The sequence below is a fragment of the Ceratotherium simum genome, chromosome 8 (genome assembly GCF_057802395.1).
Source record: "Ceratotherium simum simum isolate JZ-2026a chromosome 8, ASM5780239v1, whole genome shotgun sequence".
In the NCBI taxonomy this organism is placed as follows: Eukaryota; Metazoa; Chordata; class Mammalia; order Perissodactyla; family Rhinocerotidae; genus Ceratotherium; species Ceratotherium simum.
The window spans coordinates 70,753,993-70,775,395 of NC_141907.1; positions in this window are offsets into that span (position 1 = coordinate 70,753,993).

Sequence of the window (21,403 nt, forward strand, 5' to 3'; positions counted from 1 at the left end):
AATGGAGAGTTCCCTAACAAACAAGAAATGAGAATTCAGACATTAAAAAACAGATTTTTCAGAAAAGCCTGGCAAGAAGCAGATTCCGAGGTTCCCCTTTAGGGACTATCATTCAGTGTCAGGACTCAAGACCCTGAAGGGAACGAAGGTGCTGAAGAACTGACTTTCCAAACAGTAAATGGCAAGGGACTCGGAAATAGGGGAACATAAAGGAATCGAGTCAGTGAAATTGGAGTGCCAGGTAAGAATTCAATTTCTGAATCCAAGTCTCAAGTGCATTCATGGGAGGCTGGCAGTAAAAACGACGACTGCACTAAGATCTCTTATTGAAATTGGTCCCAGAGTAGGGTGACCAACTCACCCCCATTTGCCAGGGACTTCCTGGGTTTTAGCAAGTCCCACATCCCAGGAAATGCCTCAGTCCTGGGCAAACTGCAAAAGTTAGTCACCCTATCTCAGAGTCTAGAATGGATGTGAACACTTAGATAAGAATTAAAGGTCCTAGCTGTGAAAGAAAGAGAGTTAAAAAAGAAAGAAGTCAAAGAGTTGGTTATAACAGTGATGTTGCTAAAGAGGAGTGTCACCTAGCTACAGTTTGAACAATTACACTATTATGTCATGAATTAGAATGGTGGCAAGAGGATGCAAACAGTTTGATAAACACAAGCAAAATTATGAAAGATAAATCAATAGAACTTGGTGAGTGAAGGAATATGAGGGAAATGCAGAGGGTCAGTGCTGACTGGGATTCACTATCATTTCAAGATGTCTTCTCTCAAGGAGTCAGTCATGTGTCTTTCATGATGCTTCCACCTGGGGAACACTTGTCCTTTGCAAAATTATTTCGTAGTTTAAAAGTTTCAGAGATGCTGCATACAATATCTCCCTTTTGGAAAGTCATACTGCACATTACTAAATTAAAAGCACTGAGAAACCTTGAGTAAAAAAAAAAAAATTTACAATTCTCAAAATTAAAATTTATATCTCAAAATAATTTCTGAGATGTAGTTTTTAATTAATATCTTTTATCATTCTGTTTGGATAGGAAACACAGAGCCAACAGCTTACCATGGCCATAAATGATCTTCAGTGGAGTGAACTTAAAATACTAATTGTTCCCCATATGATCCAGCAATTCCTCTTCTGGGTATTTATCCAAAGAAAACAAAAACAGTAACTCAAAAAGATATCTGCACCCCCATGTTCACTGCAGCATTATTTACAATAGCCAAAATATGGAAACAACCAAAGTGTCCATTGATGGATGAATGGATAAAGAAAATGTGGTATATACGTGCAATGGAATATTATTCAGCTATAAAAAAGAATGAAAACTTGCCATTTGTGACAACATGGATAGACCTTAAGGGCATTATACTAAGTGAAATAAGAGAGAGAAAGATAAATGCTGTATGATCTCACTTATATGTGGAATCTAAAAAAAACCAAGCTCATAGGCTCATAGATACAGAGAACAGACTGGAGGTTGCCAGAGTTGGGGGTGGAGGGAGGGGGAAATGGGCAAAGGGAGTCAAAAGGTACAAAGTTCCAGTTATAAAATAAATAAGTCATGGGATGTAATACCATGATGACTATAGTTAATAATACTGTATTACATATTTAAACGTTGCTAAGAGAGTAGATCTTAAAAGTTCTCATCACAAGAAAAAAAAATTCTGTAACTATGTATAGTGACGAATATTGGCTGGACTTATTATGGTGATCATCTCACAATATAGACAGGTGTTGAATCATTGTGTTGGATACCTGAAACTAATGTAATGTTGTATATCAATTATACCTCAATAAAAAATAAAATAAAATACTAATGGTTCCTAATAAGAGTAAAGTTTGTAACCTTTCAACATCATGGAAAGAGAAGAGATTACCTCTGAACTTACTTTTCTTTTTAATTAATAGATTTTATTTCTTAGAGTAGTTTTAGGTTTACAGGAAAATTGAGTAGAAAAGTACAGAGAATTCGCATATACCCTGCTCCCCTCCCCACACACAGTTCCCTATTATTAACATCTTGCATAAGTGTGGTAAATTTGTTACAACTGATGAACATTGATACATTAGCATTAACTAAAGTCTATAGTTTATATTAGGGTTCAATCTTGGAATTATACAGTTCTACAGGTTTTGACAAATGTATAATGCCATGTTGCACTCTCTTTTAATTTTCTTCTTGCTTAGGAGTCAATTTTACATTCAGGAAACAACCGTGTTCACATCAAAAGAAAGTAGATAAAATCGGTCTGCTGAAAGTTTTTCCTAGTGGACAGAGCACTACTGTTAGATTCAATGGCAGAAAATGTACTTTGAACCAACTTTTATTAAACTTATAAAAGCATCGATTTTTTTTTCCACTGGGAACACCCATAACTAGCCAAATTACGTTCCTCTGTGGTTAAACACACTTTGACTGTAAATGCAGAATATCTGTTGCAATGAAAATAGTAGTTACACATAGCTTTTCAGCATCCTGGTAGACTTTTTTGAAAGTCTGGATTTAGTTTACAAAAATAAAAGAGGGGAAAATTCTATCTGAAAGTAATATCAAAAAAGCTTAAGCTTCCTCAGGTAGCAACAGCTTAAAAAATCTAATTCGAGTTTTTGTCTTTTGAACAACACTAATAGAAAGTTGCCTTTTCTTAGATCCCAGCAGAAGCTGGTTTGTGAGATAAAGAAACAGTTATTCTCACCAGACACACTGAGGTTTATCCACACTTCAATCCATGCACATCTGTAGCAATTGCAATTTTCCTTATCCTTGCTTTCCTGCAGGGCCCCAGAAGCATGACAAAAGCATGCAGATACCATGGATTATATTCGAGTTTTGCCTAGAAATTCAACTTCTAACCACTCTGAAACAACTTGTGTCTTCATTAAAAGGACTAGTCTTTTTTTCCTCAGCTTTATTGAAGTATAATTGACAAAATTGTAAGATATTTAAGGTGTACAACATGATGATTTGATATACATATCAATTGTGAAAAGATTTCCTCCGAGTTAATTATCACATCCATCACCTCACATATCATATTTACCCTTGTGAAAACATTTAAGATCTACTCTCTTAGCAAATTTCAACTATATAATACGTGTTATCAACTATAGTCAGCATGTTGTACATTAGATCCTCAGACCTTATTCATCTTATAACCAAAAGTGTGTACCCTTTTACCAACCTCTCCCTAGTTCTCCTACCCCTCAGCCCTTGGTAAACACTTTCTACCCTCTGTTTCTATGAGTTTGGTATTTGTGTTTCTCTGTCTTATTTCAGTTAGCATAATGCCCTCAAGGTCCATCCATGTTGTCACAAATGGCAGAATTTCTAAAAGGGCATTTCTCACCTCTGACTCTGACTTGCCATCATAGTGTTCAAAAGGCAGTCGCTGAGGCAGGCCAAGAGAAAAAATATGAGCCCAAACTTTTATAATTAAATTTAAAATAAAAAGTTAATAGTATTCTTTTATATAGATCTTCTATTACCACTAAATGAAATTTCCTAATATTAGAGAGCCTATTTTTAAACATTGGTACAAGAAGATTTTTGCAATCACTTAATTAGTTACTGAATCCTGGGTCTGTGCAACAGAACAAGAGGATAAGTTATAGTAACACACGGTGATAGTATCCAAACAATCAAAAGAGTGGTAATCAGAGTTAACAATATAATCCAGGATTTGGGATATTTGGTCTTATATTTTTAAACCAAATAATCATCAGCATAAACTTGTATATTCAGCTTATACCTGCTAGATTTTCAAATTATTAACAACAACAAAAAAAACTTAGAATATCCTAAACATGCCATTTAACCTTTATTGGAATGTTATATTCAAGAGGGAGACAGGGAAATAGGAACCAAATTTTGAAAATTCTCTAAATTCATGAAGATATAGTAATGATGACAGTATAAATTCAATATATGTCTCCTATATGTACAGGATATTTTTTAAATTTTAAAATAATGTATAAATACTTTGAAAGATTATTCGGAATATATATAGATAGCAGAAAGGGTATGGGACTCGTCAACAGATTTTGTTTAAGTCAGAGCTATGCTGTTTCCTGTCTGTGTGACTTGAACAGATCACATGGTCTCTCCATTTCCCGATTAGGCATTGACATAATGAGTATAATAACACTCACTTCACAGAATTTTCGTGAGAATTAAATTAAATAATGTATATGACTGTGCCTGGCACAACCCTTGGCATATGATAGTCACTCAATAAATGTTGAACATTCAACTGAATCTATTTGTGATAAGAAAGATGTAACCCACAATGAAACTTAAATTTCCTGATATAATTTGTAAGCTACGAACATTGTCCAGTGACGCAGAAGCATTCATCTTCTGTTGCTTGATAATGTTCTTAAAGTATATACGCAAGAGGAGATGCAGTTGATCATATGCTACTTGGCCGTGTTGAAGCAGCACCAAGGAACTAATAATAAACTTCAAGGAATTTGAGCCTACCTGCCAGTCTACGCTTGAGAAACTATTCAGGACATCAGCAATTCTCACTGGAAACTTCCCAGAGAAAATTCAGCTACTTGGTCAGCAGATATTCAGAGAGAGACTCTTTCACAAGAAATAGAGAACCAAATCAAGAAAACTAAGCAAAAAATAGTGCAACTGTTGGAGCAGTGTGACATTCTTATAATTACTTAGAATCAATTCAATTAGCAAATCACTGAGTAGCATTTAAGTACAAAACACTGTGCTGGAGATTTAGAACAGAAGTCCAAGACATGGTACCCATTAAAAAGAAGCTCAAGATCTTATTGCAGAGTCAAGACTGGTCTACTTGGGGGGAAAAAATCTATAATTAAGTCTCTATGTACGATAAAAACAATAAAGTCTCTAGTTTGAAGGGGGAGACTTCAACATGGCCATGCATGCTAAAATACGGACCACAAATCCTGTATATGTTGAGAGGCAGTACAGTCCAATAAAAATGGAGATCCAGGTTCTAATTCCACTACAACTAACTACCCATGAGATGCTGGGCAGGTAGTAAGTCTCTAGATTTCAGTTTCTTCATCTATAAAGTATTGGGTCTAGATTACACGATAATTACAGTGCTGTAACCAAATGGAAGGGAGAGCCTTAAGATGATTCTCCAGCAATGAACAGAATTTAGACAATTGGGGATTTAAAGAGAACAGACTTAAAAGTCGGGAAAATCGTATCATGTTTGGATGAGAGTGAAGAGATAACACTCCCCTAGTTGAAGGGAGTAGGAAAGCAGTGAGAGAAATGGAAAATCTTCAACCAAATTGTGTTACAGTGCAAAAGATGGAAAACAAACATCTACATTATAAATGAAAATATAAGGCAGTAGAACAGGATCCACTGCTGAAGTCAGTTCTGGTTTTTTGAGTCATTTAATAAATATTGCCTCACAATAATAAAGTCATAGTGGCTAACATTTTTATCATTGTTGTCACCAATATCATCATAAACATCCTTATTATTTTAGCTACTATCTATCGAGAGCATACTCTGTACCAGGCACTAAGGTAGATTTACAGACATCAGCTCTAATCTCACAGCCTTTCTTGATCATTATCTCACTAACATTTATGGATCATCCACTATGGGCTTGGGTCCATGCAACATGATGACAGTCCTCACTGCTATCCCATCAGGTGGGTAGGATTATTATCCCTACTTTATAGACAACAAAACTGAGACAGAGAGAGTTTAAGACATTGTCCAGGATCACACAGATAATAACTAAATGGATCAGGATTTAAATCCATGCATATGTGACTGAAGTTCCTACATTGAGAGGTTAAGGGGAAAAAATGCTAAGGAGCTTAAATTATAAAAGTAGTATCCTCCAATTGGAAGGTCTTCGCACACACTTGGAATAGGAGCACTAATCACGTCCTATTGTTATTGTTGCCTTATGTGGTACATATGGAGAAGTGGCAGTCAGGGCAATACAACCTTGTGAGTGGAAACAAAGAAACCCCCATATAGAAGGGCAGAAGTCCTTCAAGGATGTAGTGTTAACACAGCTTTTAAAAATATGATATGGTTGTGAACTGCTGAGAAACAGCAGCAGCTAATACAACACCTGATGTTCTTCTATAAGGAATGCAACTGGTCTTTTTTCAGCAAGGTTTTAGGCCAGCTGTGAATCTGAGAGATAAAGTTTCAGTCACTTCAAATAGCTACAGTCCCTAAACTGAAAACCCTCTTCCTATGTGCAATGTAGAACAGATATGGGTGGTAGTCTTTCAAACGCAGTTGTATACTTTGATTGAAGACATCATCTATAGAAATAAAATGCAATGGTATAATGAACTCAATGGTATTATACACACAAATACAAACAAGTATTTATCCAGTCCACAAAAACTCATTGAATATCTACCATACATGGTAAAGACAAAACTTGTTCAGATATTGCTTCTGCTCTTTCAAGGAGCTCAGTGTTTTACTAGACATGGATATGAATAATCATAAAGCAAGCTTTTTAAAATTGCTAATCATTAGAGCATTGGGAATAAAGCAATGAAAGTTTGGAAAAAAAGAGACTATCTCTAGCTGGAATGAGCAGGAAAACCTTAGAAATACACACCGTGAAATAATAGAAAATATATATATTGTTTTCTGCCTCTCCCCCTACCTCCCACCCTGTTCCTAGCACAGAGCTCCTAAAACTCTCATAATTTCCTTAGTGATAAGAGCACTGGGAGCATCTTTTGTTCTAATATTTGTTCTTTGACCCTGGCTCCGGACACAGAGCTCCTAAATCCCTTGGAATTTCCTGGGTAATAGGAGAAAGCATCTTTTTTTCTAATGAGGAACTCTTGGTAGGCTCCTGGATAGTTTCGAGATGGGGGCCAGTCACCAGAAATATCAAGCCATGATTAGAAGCTTGGAACTTTCAGCCCCAACCCCCATACTCTGGGAAGGGGAGAGGGGCTGGAGATTAAGTTAATGATCAATCATGCCTATGTGATGAAGCCTCATAAAAATCCCAAAAGTATGGATTTCAGAGAGCTTTCAGTTACTGGTAAGTGTAAGTAAGTGTTTCCCTGAGTTCTGTGAGCTGTTCTAGCAAATGATCAAATCCAAGGAGGCAGTCATGGAAACCTCTGATTTGTAGCCAAGTCAGACAGAAGTTGTGGGTAACCTGGGGACCTACTACTTGTGATTGGTATCTGAAGTGAGGGCAGTCTTGTGGGACTGAGCCCTTAATCTGTGGGGTCTGTGCTAATTCCAGTCAGTGTCAGAATTGAAATGAATTGCAGGCTAGTGTCACAGAATTGTTTGTGTGTGGGAAAAATACACGTCTGGTAGAAGTGATACCACTGTCACAGTGGTCAGAGTCACACAGAGTTACACCAATAACTCATGAGGTTTTGTGGGTGTGAGGAAAACAGAAGTGAGTTTTTCTCTTACACACACATACACACACACAGAACATAGTCCACAATGTATTTTGTGGGAAATTTCTAGGAATGTAGAGAAGGAAACAGCCTAGGGTAATGAACAGACCACTGATTAAAGACCTATAACACAAATAGGAATACTTTAAACACAGAAATGGGCCAGGTTACTCACTATCACATATAACACCAGGAAATTACAACAGCTCCCAGTGATGAATTTGGGATAGACAAATCAGAAATGAAGTTCAACTCACAAAACATACAAAAACTCAATGGATACCAGACTCAATTTGCAAGAAATACAACAGTCAAATAGAAAACACTCTCTCAATTTGTAAGTATCCCCTTACCTTATGTGTGAACCTCACACAATTTTCTGTAATGAACTCTGTGAACTTTTCATCATTCTAATACAGTGGATATAAGTACAAATTAATTCCCTCAGTTCCACAACAGTTTAACGCAAAATAGAGTGTCTATTATGTGCCAAGCATTGTGCTATGGTCTTTAACATTCATTCTTTTATTCTGGGCATTATCCCATTCTACTGATGAAGTATAACTGACACTCAGTTGGTAGGAAGAATTGAGATCTGTCAACTCAAACTCCAATATTCTTTTAACATAAAGGAAAATATTCTAAAACAAAGGAAATTATTCCTTTTCGTTCTCCTTGGATAGTCTCAAGACTTATCTTTGGGTCTAATCAGATATCTATTAAGTAATATATTTATCTTTTTTATTCCTAACCCAAAATCTGGTCAAAATATATTCCAAAATTTTTTTAAAATAGCAACTCTAAATAAGTCATGATTTTAACTAAGTGAATAACATACTAGTATCCTGATCTTTCAGATGGCAATGCAAGCATCATGAAATTAAGGCCTAAAGCTAAATAAACACTGTAAAACCCAATAAAAAGTTTTCTAAGGTATGAAAACTCCAATTCACCATATTCAGACTTCATGAGAAAGAAACTGTGAATTATAGTCAGTTCAAAATTTTTGTCAAAAGCACATGTGTAACTTGGCAGTTGAATTAAAATTACATCCTCCATTAGACTGAGAGTTTATTGAGATTATGTCTCAGACATCTCATCATCCCTAACGCTAACATAGTGCTTGGTCGAAAAATAGGAAGAAGTCATATTTATTTAAGAACATAAATAATTAATCAGATCCATTCTAAGATAGTTGCCTAAAGTTCCTAGCATTTGATATTCTAAGAACCAGCCATTCACTTTCCCAATGCTAATTCAGAGTCTCTCAAATATTTTGCAGAAGAACACATTCCGCCACGTCTTTTGAAAACAGAGAAAATAATTTGAATTCAACATAATCCACTCTTAAATTGAACCACGAGGGTAAAAATTACTTCATTCTAAATCTTACAACCACAGGAGACAAACCTCTGTGGGAAAATCTCCCCTTACATCCCTCCTGGCCCTTGCTGGGGGCTTCTGCTCTGGAGTAGCCCATCAGAGCCAATGAGAAACATGACAGGTTTATAAGCAGGCTCTCATTTCTAAGGCTGAGTGTCCAACATGTCATGGATGGCTAAAGCCCTTGGCCTCCTCAAAATTCGACAGCAGCCAGTCATTCCCCGTGAGGTGGCTGTCTTAAAGAGATTGAAGAGGGCTTTGATGAAGTCTCTCCACTTCTTAAGGACTGTCTTCTCATCAAGTTAGCCCTAGCACTCTGATGGTGAGGGCCATCCAGATTCTCCTTGACTTAAGGCAACTCTTGCAGAGATCTCTGAAGACAGACGGTCACAGCTGAAACAGTTTCCAGTAGAGCTCTATTACTAGATTGCCCAGAAGATTCAGATTTCCAGATGAAGAAAAGGTGATTCTCCCAGGACCTGAGGAGAAGCTGACCCGACAATGAGAACAGTGATAAGCTACAGCCACCAGCAGAGACTTCCACTGAGTCTCTGCTGACAGGAGTTTCCAACTGAGCTGCAGGCTCTGGTGAGAGAGGACCAGATCCTGAAGGGCTAGATGATCTCAAATCTTACGGGGAGGAGGAGGGAGCATGTATCTCAGAGTGTAAGCTTCCTGAAAGCAAGAATGTTTTCTGTCTATTTATAGCTATATCCACCATACCTAGAAGAGTTCCTGGTAAACACTCAATGCATTTGTATTGAATGAATGAGTCAGTGAGTCAATATAACAATAGCGTATGAACAATATAAGGAGCAAAAGTTTTAAAGTTTCTGTCGTGGATTGGATGGTGCCCCCTCCACACGATGTGTTGAAGTCCTAACCCTCCAGCACCTCAGAATGTGACCTTATTTGGAAATACAGTCCAGGTTGTTTGCAGGTGTAATTAGTTAAGATGAGGTCACCTGCTGGAGTAGAGTGAGCCCCGAATACAATACAGGGTGGATGCCTAATCTGTTAAGGAGAAAGTGTTCTTACAAAAAGGGGCAATTTGTACCCAGACAGACACACATAGAAGGAAGATGATGTGAAGTGGCCCGGGGAAAAGATGGCCAACCACAAGCCAAGGAATAAGGCTGGGAACAGATTCTTTCCTCAGCCCTCAGAAGGAACCAATCCTGCCGACACCTGGATCTCAGACTTCCAGGCTCCAGACTGCGAGACAATAAACTTCTGTTGTTTGAGCCACCCAGTGGGTGGTATTTTGCTACAGCAGCCCTAGCAAAACTAATACAGTCCCCCAGCTTCTCTTCTTGCTCCCCTACAGTCTGTTCTCCGCAGAGCAACCATAGTGATCAACTATGTCATGTCTCTTCCCTACATAAAACACACAATGGCTTCCAATACACTGAGAATAAAACACAAATTCCTTATCACGGCTACCAGGCCCCTCATGCTCTGACTCCCAGCTCCACCGCTGACTGCATTCTCTACCCTTCTCTCTTCACACCCTTCTCCCTCCAGCCAGCACTGGCCTTTTTGCTGTTTCTCAGAAAAGTCAAGAATACTTCTACCTCATGGCTTTTGCATTTGCTGTTCCTCCTGTCTGGAACTCTCTCTGTAATATGTGCATTATTTGTATCTCAATTCATTCAGAACTCTTGGAAAGGTCTTCTAGAGAGGACTTTGACAAGCCTGTCTAAAACAGTGCCCAGGTTGAGAAGTCAAGATGGCGGCGTAGGCAGACTCTGAACTCTCCTCCTCCTGTGGACACAGCCAATTTACAACTACTCTTGGGAAAATTACCCCCGAGAGAGAACTGAAAACCGGATATGAGGAACTCCTGCAACAAACGACAATCCTAATTGAGGTGGAAGAGACAGAAACTCCCTTCTGGAGAGGAAAAATGCCGCCTTCACAAGCCACAGCGCTTCACGGCCGCCCAGGAGCAGCCCAAAGGTCCACAGTCTCCCTGGGGGAGCGGGGCCCTGAGCCGGGAAGCGCCCCTGCTGTAGGCATTTTTTCGACCCAGTACAATCAAGATGAGTGGCATAATATCTAACTTTGCCTGCTACTAAAACATTGGGGAGTACCCCCAGAAAAGCTGGTTCACAAAGAAATTAAAACCGGCTCTTAAAGGGCCCAAGCACAAACTCACTCATTTCAGAAAGCAACCTGAAATCACCAGAAAGAAAGGTGCACAGCCCTTTGGGAAAAAGAGACTCACCTGATAGGCTCCGAGTGCATCTTGGTGAGAGGTGAGACCTCTCGAGGGACTGGGACATTGGTGGCAGCCATTGTTTTGACCTGGTGTGGGCGTGCTGACACAGACGCTGGCAGACTCCATTGGAGTTCTCTCTGGGGCCTGCTAGCCCAGGGTCTGCCCCACCAACAAGAGCACCGATTTAATCCAACTCAGCCAGGGTAGGCAGCCCACTCTAGGGACTGGTCCCACCCAACAACAAGCCCTCGGATAACTTGTGGGGCTGCTAAGGGAGCTGCTTGGATTCTCCACAGCCTGGTGACTGGGTCCACCTCTGTAAGGCAGGATGTGTGCAAGGAGCGGGTGGAGAGTGTGGGGCTCCTGCCTTGGAGAGACTGAGTCCATGTTAGGAGGTCGGGGCGCGTGCAAAGGCAGGACTGTGTTGACTGTGTGTGTGGACCTGTAGGTGGTGGGGCTTGTCAGCTGCAGAAGACTTGTGCTTCTCAAAGAGTGACATAGGGGGTTGGCCCCACCTTCCAAAGCCTGAAACAATTGGGTGCTTCCACGGCTGAGGCCAGCCCCACCTGGCTGCAATCCTCAGAGAGTTGACAAGGGACCTAACGGATAGAGGCTTATAGCAATTGTAAGCCCCTGAGCCTAACAACCTGCCATGCTAGGGGCCTACTCACTTAATAGAAATATGGCAACAGGAATGTGCTATTAGACCTTGCAGCCAACTGTGCTGGGATACCCCACACCCGATAAAGAGACTGAAGGGCCTACAACAACTACAAGCAGCTGAGCATTAGAACAGCTGGCCAGGGGCATAGCTCAGCCTCCCTGGGCACCTATAGGAAGAACAGCCCCGCCACAACAGAAGGACACACGTAGACCACACAGGGGTCACTCCTGGAACATTTGTAACTGGAAAGGAGAGGGAAGCACACTGCCAGGCCTCCTAAGGCATCACTTATATAAGGTCATCTCTCCGAGAGCAGGATACATAGCTGACCTACCTAATACATAGACACAAGCACAGGGAAAGAGCGAAAATGAGGAGGCAAAGGAATACGATCCAAGTAAGGGAACAGGACAAAACTCCAGAAAAGGAACTAAGCGAAACAGAAATGAGCAACCTACCCGACAGAGAGTTCAAACAGTGTTAAGGATGCTCACTGATCTTGGGAGAAGAATGGATGAATTCAGTGAGAACATCAACAAAGGAATGGAAGATATAAAAAAGAACCAATCAGAAATGAAGAATACAACACTAGAAACGAAAAATTCACTAGAGGGACTCAAAAGCAGAGTAGAGGATACAGAAGAATGGATCTGTGAGCTGGATGAAAGACTAGAAGAAATCACCCAAGCTGAACAGGTAAAAGAAAAAAGAATTAAAAAGAGTGAGGACAGTCTAAGGGACCTCTGGAACAACATCAAGTGAACTAACATCTGTGTTATAGGTGTCCCAGAAGGAGAAGAGCGAGACAAGGGGGCAGAGAATCTATTTCAAGAAATAATAGATGAAAACTTCCCTAACCTAAGGAAGGAAACAGACATCCAGGTACAGGAAGCACAGAGAGCACCAAACAAGATAAACCCAAAGAGGCCCACACCAAGACACATCATAACTAAAATGTCCAGAATTAAAGATAAAGACAGAATCCTAAAAGCCGCAAGAGAAAGACAAGTTACATACAAAGGAAACCGCATAAGGCTATCAGCTGACTTCTCAGCAGAAACCTTACAGGCTAGAAGAGAATGGCATGATATATTTAAAGTGCTAAAAGGAAAAAACTTACAGCCAAGAATACTCTACCCAGCAAGGTTATCATTCAAAATGGAAGGAGAGATTAAAAAGTTTCCCAGAAAAGCAAAAATTAAAGGAGTTTGTCACCAAGAAACCAGTACTACAAGAAATGCTAAGGGGACTTATTTAAGGGGAAAAGAGAAGACCACAAATAGGAAAAATTATCTATTTCCATGATAAGAGGGTAATGGATAGAAATGCACAAAAAAGACGTTAGATATGATATCAAAAACATAAAATGTGGGAGGATGGGAGTTAAAGAGTAGAGCTTTCAGACAGAGGTGAAATTGAAGAGACTATCAACTTAATATAGACTTCTATATACGTAGGTTACTATATATGAACCCCATGGTAATCACAAACCAGAAACCTATGATAAATACAGAAAAAACTAAGAGAAAAGAACCCAAACATAATACTAAAGAAAGCCATCAAACCACAAGGGAAGAGAGCAAGAGAAGAAGAAAGGAACAGAGAAGAACTACAAAAACACCAAGAAAAAAAAAGTTAAAAAATGGCAGTAACTACACACTTATCAACAGCTACTTTAAACATTAATGGACTAAATGCTCCAACTAAAAGGCATAGGGTGGCTGACTGGATAAAAAAACAAGACCCATATATATGCTGCATACAAGAGACACACTTCAGACATAAAGACACTCACAAACTGAAAGTAAAGGGATAGAAAAAGATACTCCATGCTAATGGCAATGAAAAGAAAGCTGGGGTAGCAATACTCATATCAGACAAAATAGACTTTAAAACAAAAACTGTAAAAAGAGACAAAGAAGGGCACTACACAATGATCAAGGGAACAATCCAACAAGAGGACATAACACTTGTAAATATCTATGCACCCAACACAGGAGCACCTAAATATATAAAGCAATTATTAACAGACATAAAAACAGAAATAGATAGTAACACAATAATAATAGGTGAATTGAACACTCCACTTACACCAACGGATAGATCATCCAAACAGAAGATCAATAAGGAAAGATTGGCCTTAAATGACACACTAGAAGAGATGGACCTAGTAGATATACACAGAACATTCCATCCAAAAACTGAAGAATACACATTCTTTTCAAATTCACATGGAACATTCTCCAGGATTGATCACTTATTAGGCCACAAAACAAGACTCCATAAATTTAAGAAAATTGAAATAATACCAAGCATCTTTTCTGACCACAACGGTATGAAACTGGAAATTAACTATAGGAAGAAAATCAGAAAAGCCACAAATATGTGGAGATTAAACAAAATGCTACTGAGCAACGACTGGGTCAATGAAGAAATCAAAGGAGAAATCAAAAAATACTTGGAGAGAAATGAAAATGAAAATACGACATGCCAGAATTTATGGGATACAGCAAAAGCAGTTCTAAGAGGGAAGTTTATAGCAATACAGGCCTATCTCAACAAACAAGAAAAATCTCAAATAAACAATCTAACAATGTGCCTAAAGGAATTGGAAAAAGAAGAACAGACAAAGCCCCAAATCAGTAGAAGAAGGGAAATAATAAAAATCAGAGCAGAAATAAATGAAATAGAGACTAAAAAAAAATAGAAAAAATGAATAAAACCAAGAGCTGGTTCTTTGAAAAGATAAACAAAATTGACAAACCTTTAGCTCGACTCACCAAGAAAAAAAGAGAGAAGGCACAAATAAGTAAAGTCAGAAATGAAAGAGGAGAAATTACAACAGACACCTCAGAAATATAAAAGATTATAAGAGAATACTATGAAAACCTGTATGCCAACCAATTTAACAATCTGGAAGAAATGGATAAATTCTTAAAATCATATAACCTTCCAAAACTGGATCAAGAAGAAATAGAGAATTTGAATAGACCAATCGCCAGTAAGGAGATTGAAACTGTAATCAAAAACCTCCCCAAAAATAAAAGTCCAGGACCAGATGGCCTCCTTGGTAAATTCTACCAAATATTCAAAGAAGACTTAATACATATTTTTCTCAAAGTCTTCTAAAAAATTGAGGAGGGGGCGAAGCTCCCTAACACATTCTACGAAGTTGACATTACCTTGATACCAAAATCAGACAAGGACAACACAAAAAAGAAAATTACAGGCCAATATCACTGATAAACATCGATGCAAAAATCCTCAACAAAATATTAGCAAATCGCATACAACATATATTTAAAAGATTATACACTATGATCAGGTGGGATTTATTCCAGGGATGGTTCAACATTCACAAATCAATCAACGTGATACACCACATTAATAAAATGAAGAATAAAAATCACATGATCATCTCAATAGATGCAGAGAAAGCATTTGACCAAGATACAGCATCCATTTACGATAAAAATTCTGAATAAAATGGGTATAGAAGGAAAGTACCTCAACATAATAAAAGCCATATATGACAAACCCACAGCTAATATCAACCTCAATGGTGAAAAACTGAAAGCTATCCCTCTAAGAACAGGAACCAGACAAGGATGCCCACTGTCACCACTCCTATTTAACATAGTATTGGAAGTCCTAGCCAGAGCAATCAGGCAAGAAAATGAAATAAAAGGGATCCAAATTGGAAAGGGAGACGTGAAATTGTCACTATTTGCAGATGACATGATTTTATATATAGAAAACCCTAAAGAATCCACCAAAAAACTTTTAGAAGTAACAAACAAATATGGTAAAGTTGCAGGATACAGAATCAACATACAAAAATCAGTTGCATTTCTATACACTAACAACAAAGTAGCAGAAAGAAAAATTAAGAATACAATCTCATTTGCAATCACAACAAAAAGAATAAAATAGCTAGGAATAAACTAACCAAAGAGGTGAAAGATCTGTACACTGAAAACTATAAAACATTGCTGAAAGAAATTGAAGAAGACATAAAGAAATGGAAAGATATTCCGTGCTCTTGGATGGGAAGAATTAACATAATTAAGATGTCCATACTTCCTAAAGCCATCTATAGATTCAATGCAATCCCTATCAGAGTACCAACAACATATTTCACGGAAATAGAACAAAGAATCCTAAAATTTATATGGAACAGCAAAAGACCCCGAATAGCTAAAGGAATCCTGAGAGGGCCGGCCCTGTGGCTTGGTGGTTAAGTGCGCGCGCTGCAATGCTGGTGGCCCGGGTTCGGATCCCGGGTGCGCATTGAGGCACCACTTCTCCGTCCATCCTGAGGCCGAGTCCCACATACAGCAACTAGAAGGATGTGCAGCTATGACATACAACTATCTACTGGGGCTTTGGGGGGAAAAAAATAAAATAAATAAAATCTTAAAAAAAAAAAGGAATCCTGAGAAAAAAGAACAAACCTGGAGGTATCACACTCCCTGATTTCAAAATAGACTACAAAGCTATAGTAACCAAAACAGCATGGTACTGGCACAAAAACAGACACAAAGATCAATGGAATAGAATTGAAAGCCCAGAAATAAATCCACACATCTATGGAAAGCTAATCTTCGACAAAGGAGCCAAAAACATACAATGGAGAAAGGAAAGTCCCTTCAACAAATGGTGTTGGGAAAACTGGACAGCCACATGCAAAAAAATGAAAATAGACCATTACCTTACACCATACACAAAAATTAACTCAAAATGGATTAAAGACTTGAATGTAGTCTTTACATGAAGACCTGAAACCATGAAACTTCTAGAAGAAAACATGGGCAGTACGCTCTTCGACATCGATCTTAGCAACATATTTTTAAGAACCATGTCTGACCAGGCAAGAGAAACAATAGAAAAAATAAACAAATGGGAGTACATCAAACTAAAAAGCTTCTGCACAGCAAAGCAAACCGTCAACAAAATGAAAAGACAACCTAACAATTGGGAGAAGATATTTGCAAACCATACATCTGATAAGGGGTTAATCTGCAAAATATATAAAGAATTCATGCATCTCAACAAGAAAAAAACTAACAACCCAATTAAAAAATGGGCAAAAGACCTGAACAGACATTTCTCCAAAGAAGATATACAGATGGCCAACAGGCACATGAAAAGATGTTCAGCATCATTAATTATCGGGGAAATGCAAATCAAAACTACAATGAGATATCGCCTCACGCCCGTCAGAATGGCTATAATTAACAAGACAGGAAACAACAAGTGTTGGAGAGGATGTGGAGGGAAGGGAACTCTCATACACTGCTGGTGGGAGTGCAAACTGGTCCAGCCACTATGGAAAACAGTATGGAGATTCCTCAAAAAATTAAGGATAAAACTACCATATGATCCAGCTATTCCACTGCTGGGTATTTATCCAAAGAACATGAAAACACCAATGCGTAAAGATACATGCACCCCTGTGTTCATTGCAGTGTTATTCACAGTAGCCAAGACGTGGAAGCAACCTAAGTGCCCATCAAGGGAAGAATGGATAAAGAAGATGTGGTATATATACACAATGGAATACTACTCAGCCATAAGAAATGATGAAATCCAGCCATTTGCAACCACATGGATGAACATTGAGGGTATTATGCAAAGTGAAATAAGTCAGAGGGAGAAGGTCAAATACCGTACGATATCACTCATTAAGTAGTAGATAATAACAACAAACAAACACATAGAGACAGAGATTGGCTTGGTGGTTACCAGAGGGGAAAGGGGGAGGGAGGAGCGTGAAAAGGATAATTAGGCACATGTGTGTGGTGATGGATTGTACTTAGTATTTGGGTGGTGAACATGAGAACATGATGTAATCCATGCAGAAATAGAAGTATAATGATGTACTCCTGAAATTTATACAATGTTATAAACCAATGTTACCACAATAAACCAAAAAAAATAAATAAATAACAAATTTAAAAAATATATGTAAGTGAAAAAAAATAAATAAAAAAAATAAAACAGTGCCCACATCGTCTCTATCCTTATTCCTTGTCTGTGTTTTGTTTACAGCAGTTACCCCTTCTTGATACAGTAAATGTTTATGTGTTCACTTCCTGTCTTCCCTGCTAAAATGTAAGAGGCCGGGGACAATGTTTTGCTTATTGGTGTATCCTCAGCACCCAGAACAATGCCTGTACACTAGATAAATATTTGGTGAATGACTGAGTACAACAATCTTACACTTTTGCTCTAAACATTCTTGCAAATTCTGTAAAAAGAAGCCTTCAGTCACTAAACCTCTATTTGGCACTTCTTTTGTACCTGGCACTGGAATAGGCCGTTGGGTAGGCAAAGGAGAGCTATGCATAAATCTCTCATGGACTGGACCTCAAGAAGCTTGGGGCAGAATCTAAGTATGTTCCATGAATTGCTATAGGTAATGTACAAACTGTAAAACTACAAAGGAGAAAACAGTTCTATCGGATCGATAGGAAAGGCTTCATGGAAGAAGTAAAGAGTGAATGTAGACTTGAAAGAACTTTCCATAAGGAAGAGGCAACACAAAGATGCTCAGGGTAGCATGGAAAAGTCTGGTGGGTTCAGGTAATGAAAAGTAGTTAAGTATGGGGGCTGGCCCCACAGCCGAGTGGTTGGGGTTCCACACGCTCTGCTTCAGTGGCCTGTGTTCACGGGTTTGGATCCCAGATGCAGACCTACACCATTCGTCAAGCCATGCTGTGGCAGCGACCCACATACAAAACAGAGGAAGATTGGCACAGATTTTAGCTCAGGGCAAATATTCCTCAGTGAAGAAAAAAAAGGCAGTTAAGTATAGTTGGAGCCCAAGAGCACAGGGGCACAAGACCAGCGATGCTTGTGTGATGCGAGTTGAGGCTTGATGGAAGAGTAGGGAACAGACAGTTTATTTCCCATTTTAAGGAATTGGGAGTTTATCCTAGAGCCCAAAGAATCCTCCTTAAGACCCAGCCCAATGGACACATTACTATTTTAGGGTCTGAAAGGGATGAAACCTAAATCTCTAACTACGTGCATCTCAACTCTTCTGCCGGCATTACCATATTGAAAAAATCGTTTTGCCTGTGAACAACCCCTAAAAGAAAACAATCTGATTTGTTGGGGATGGGAGCTGTTGGTTGTTGCTGTTGTTTGGTTTCTTTACATTTTCTGTTAAAATGTGGTTTGATCTGGGCCAGCCCAGCGGTGCAGCAGTTAAGTGCACGCACTCCACTTCAGCGGCCCGGGGTTCACAGGTTTGGATCCCAGGTGCGCACGGTCGCACTGCTTGTCAAGCCATGCTGTCGCAGCGTCCCATATAAAGTAGAGGAAGGTGGGCACAGATGTTAGCCCATGGCAAATCTTCCTTAGCAAAAAGAAGAGGATTGGCAACAGATGTTAGCTCAGGGCTGATCTTCCTCAAAAAAAAAAAAAAAAGAAAGAAAGAAAATGTGATTTGATCAACATCTACTATATGTTGGCTTAGAGTCTCCAATTTTATAATTCCCACTCCTCTACGTAGTTCTGATTTCCCTGGCATCAACACATCTCTGGAAACACAGTGTCACAATTATTTGTTGACTTTGCTTGGAGTAATTTAGCCCTAAACTGTGCCTTGGTCCCAGTCTAAACGAAGAACAGGCCAATCATAGATAAGGACCGCCACTGACAAATTGGCTTTTCTAACCATTTTAGTCTTGAGCTTCAGGCCTTCTGGTTATCAGTTTTCCAATCATAAAACTTTACTGCATTCATCTAGGCTACTTGTTTTCAATTTTTTTTAATGAAACGCTTTTTCCTGTTCCTCAACAAAACCTCACACAGACCCCAGTGTACAAAATCCGTAAAGCAGTGTTTAATTAATTATAAATACATTACGCAGGTTCAAATTTGTACCATTTGTTTATAGTAAAAGTGATCAATGAGTACAATGTGGCTATTTTGATGAACCAGACATTTTCAATCCTGACTTATGGACAACAGTTGTGGACCTGTCATTACCAGTATTAAATCTGGTTCTGTATTTTTTCGTTGTTGGAAAATAAATTGTTCTAACAGATCTGATTCAAAGATCCTGAGTTTACAAAAGAAAAAGAGAGAGACCGAAGCAGAGCTAGAAGCTTCTCATCTACGGCTCATTTACAATTAGTTTATGTAGGTTATAGGTTGTAAACTCATCACTCTAGACTCAAGCCTGGAGTCAAAACTAGTTTAATTCACAGTATATGTCATTAAATTTGTTGCTATAGTTTAAACATTGAAGGATTTTACTTAAAAATCTGGATTTTGGATTCTCTTGAAATCTCTGAGGATCTGGCAATACTGAGGCCATATTTCTACCTAGTGACTGCTTTAGATGGTTTGCTCTTTCCAGATGGCCTTACACACACACACACATACACACATACACACACACACTTTCCATTCACTACCCCACCTGGGTCCTGTAGCATTTAAGTTTCTGTCCCCTGAATTACATGTCCAAAGACAGTGGGAGAAGCTTTATTCCTTTCTCTGTCTCCACTCTTATCACCCTTGTCCGTCACCCTAATCCAAGCCTCATCTGGCTCCTCATGGGCTGCTGCAGTAACCTCCTAAATTTTCTCATTCTAGGGCTACCCTCACTGTGCAGGCCTAGTCGTATTTGCCCTTGGATCCATTCCTTGTCCTTCACTGACTCCTATGGCCTGCGTCTCCTGGACACTTACACTAGCTGTCTTTTGATTGGGTTCAGCCAATGGGAGGCACTACAGGATATTGGAGGGTGGGAAAAAGGAAAAAGCCAAGGTATTTGTGTCTCTTCCTGTCTGCCTTATGCAGTGTCTCCGGCAGGAGCACCTCTCTCCTGTGACTCTAGCTCCTGGAGTCCTCAGGGCTGGCCTGGTGGTGTAGTGGTTAAGTTTGTGCGCTCCGCTTCTATGGCCCGGGGTTCGCAGGTTCGAATCCTGGGTCAGACATACACACCGTTTATCAAGCCATGCTGTGGCAGGTGTCCCACATATAAAGTAGAGGAAGATGGGCATGGATGTTAGCCCAGGGCCAATCTTCCTCAGCAAAAAGAGACGGATTGGCAACAGATGTTAGCTCAGGGCTAATCTTCCTCACCAAAAAAAAAAGAATATGGCTCGTGGAGTCCTCACACAGACTGTCTCTTCTGCTGGGAATACCCTTATATCACTCAGGGTCTTAACAGGAAACAAGTGGCACATTTGAAAAGGATAACTCCAGGTGGATTTATTTACAAAGATGTAGGTATAGAGGAACCACAGGGGACAGTGTTTAGCACTCCTAGACTCAACAAGGAGAGATTTAAGTAGAGTCATCCATTTTGTGAGGAGCAGGCTCCTTCAGGCAAAGGATAGAGCCAACTGAAGATAACTTCACAGGCAAGAAGCCAGGGGAATAAAATCCCTGACATTGCTTTCCTCCCTACACAGGGTTTCTGTGCTGTGGCACTGCTGACATCATTTTGGGCCAGTAATTCTTTGTAGGGGTGAGGGTGTGGGGGTCTATCCTGTGCATTATAGGGTGTTTAGCAGCATCCCATTAGATACTGTGACAACCAAAAATGTCTCCAGACACTGTCAAATGTCCCCTGGGGATCAAAATCGCTCCCCACTTGAGGACCACTGAGGTACTACTTTCTGTGGTAGTCCATTCAGGTCAGCCTCCCGGAGCAAAGAGAAGGGTGGAGAAAGGGAGAGAGTTGATCTGGA